The sequence below is a fragment of the Portunus trituberculatus genome, chromosome 33, assembly GCF_017591435.1.
Source record: "Portunus trituberculatus isolate SZX2019 chromosome 33, ASM1759143v1, whole genome shotgun sequence".
Lineage (NCBI taxonomy): Eukaryota > Metazoa > Arthropoda > Malacostraca > Decapoda > Portunidae > Portunus > Portunus trituberculatus.
Window position 1 is genome coordinate 7,011,875 of NC_059287.1, and position 2,500 is coordinate 7,014,374.

Sequence of the window (2,500 nt, forward strand, 5' to 3'; positions counted from 1 at the left end):
CTCTGAATGTTGATAGAAGAGTTAAGGTGAAAGAGTTAAAGTTTCAATATTTATTTAATTTTTATTCTATATCCCATGAAATATATCTGTTGCCTAGAAGTGACAAGATCAAACCTTTCCTCATGTCTTATTGTGTCCAGGCAAACACTTACTACACCACTCTGAGTATTAACTGAAAGAATAATCACAGAATTGAAAGGGTTAAAGATAGAAAAACAGCCTTCAATTTATTCTTCAGTCCTTGAAATAGATGTGCAGTCTGAGTGCGACAAAATTTTACTGTTTCCTCGCGTGTCTCTGTGTCCATACAAACAAAACACTACATCACTCTGAATATTAAAAAAAAAGACCAGTGAAAGAATTAACAATACAATATTAAGTTAAATATTATAATATGATCCTTTGAATGAATATCTAGACTTGGAGAGACAAAACGAAGCATTTCTCTCACATTTTTTTTTTGTGTCCATGCAAACCATTGTTATAATTACACCACTCTGAATATTAGCAAAAGACAGAAACAATAGTTTCACTTAATGTTTTGTGCTGTGAATAGTTATGCAGTCTAGAAATTATAAAACTAAACATTTTCTTCTCAAGCCTTTCTGTCCACATGCAAATTACATATCGCAATTATTTGAATGTTAACTCTTCACTGTTATGCGCAACAGTTATATGCAGTGAAAGGAAAGCATAGAATCATTATAAACATCAACAAGAAAAAGGGATAACAAAGAATTAACAAAGAATATATTTTGCAATTTCCAACATATTTAATGTTCGAAGGGGGTTCTAGAATGAGAAAGGCTGTCCCAGAGTGGTTAGTAATCAGGCATATATGTCAAATAGCAATAAAATGTAACAAAGAATGATCACAGTACCAAAATTGTTATTAATACATGTTTAGCTTCATTTTATCCTACAAACATTTTTCTCCCTTATCTCTCTGTCTCCATGCAAACAAATTTCAAATCGCACCAAATATTAACAAAAGACAAACTACAACAATGAAAAAGACAAAGCTTGGCTTCAATTTATTCTGCAACTCTCTTCCTTCCCCCTCGTGCATCACTTCACTACACCACTCTGTTGATAAAAGAACAACCACACCAATAAAAGACTCAAAGATATAAAAAAAAAAACACTTAATTTTACTCAAGCACCAAGGATAATAAACTAAAACTCTCTCCTCCTCCTCGTCTTTCTGTGTCACTACCAACACTTCACTACACCACTCTGTAAACAAAAGGACAACCACAGCAATGAATGACTCAAAGGTTTAGAAGAGCAGCTTAATTTTACTCAAGGATCGAGAATATTAAACCTTTCATTCCTGCCACGCTTCGGTCGATGGAGTATGAATGAGCTGCTTACGTTAATCTCGACAAATCCTGCAAAACTTTCACAACCTGCCCAGGCTTCCTTTAATCTTCCTCAGGAGAAGATAAACAGGATTACACAATTTGATATCTAGGAATCATTAGTATTATTCAACGATGCATTTCTCTCCACGTTATGTAAGGAGAGGAAAAAAAGAGGAGGAGGAGGAAGAGGAGAAGGAAAAGGAGGAGGAAAAGGAGGAAGAGGAAAAGGAGGAGAAGGAAGAGAAGGAAAAGAAGGAGTAGGAGAAGGAGGAGGAGGAGGAGGAGGAGGAGGAGGAGGAGGAGGAGGAGGAGGAGGAGGAGGAAGAGGAAGAAGAAAAGGAGGAGGAGGAGGTGGAAGAAGAAAAGGAGGAGGAGGAGGAGGAAGAAGAAAAGGAGGAGGAGGAGGAGGAGGGGAGGAGGAGGAGGAGGAGGAAGAAGAAAAGGAGGGGAGGAGGAGGAGAAGGAGGAGGAGGAGGAGGAGGAGGAGGAGGAGGAAGAGAAAAAGGAGAACAAGGAGGAGGAGGAGGAGGAGGAGGAGGAGGAGTAAGCTCAGATGTAAGAGCATATATTCGGCAGAACAGAAATAAAGAGTGAAGAAAAGAAATTGAATTAGGAAAGATACGAAGAAGAGGAGGTGAGGAGGAGGAGGAAGAGGAGGAGGAGGAGGAGTGTCGGATGAAGGAAAGAATAAGTTCAATACAAAGCAAATGAAAAGAAATTAATCAAATAGATAGATAGAGAAGAGAGAGAGAGAGAGAGAGAGAGAAGAAGAAGAAGAAGAAGAAGAAGAAGAAGAAGAAGAAGAAGAAGAAGAAGAAGAAGAAGAAGAAGAAGAAGAAGAAGAAGAAGAAGAAGAAGAAGAAGAAGAAGAAGAAGAAGAAGAAGAAGAAGAAGAAGAAGAAGAAGAAGAAGAAGAAGAAGAAGAAGAAGAAGAAGAAGAAGAAGAAGAAGAAGAAGAAGAAGAAGAAGAAGAAGAAGAAGAAGAAGAAGAAGAAGAAGAAGAAGAAGAAGAAGAAGAAGAAGAAGAAGAAGAAGAAGAAGAAGAAGAAGAAGAAGAAGAAGAAGAAGAAGAAGAAGAAGAAGAAGAAGAAGAAGAAGAAGAAGAAGAAGAAGAAGAAGAAGAAGAAGAAGAAGAA

At 37.3% G+C, this 2,500-nt stretch overlaps 1 protein-coding gene across 1 annotated transcript in view; it reads right to left on the bottom strand.

Annotated features, from left to right (window-relative positions):
- LOC123512177 (neuronal acetylcholine receptor subunit alpha-10-like) overlaps window positions 1-2,500 on the bottom strand; it is a 205,982-nt gene that overhangs the window by 127,090 nt on the left and 76,392 nt on the right. The gene's annotated exons all lie outside the window — the stretch shown is intronic.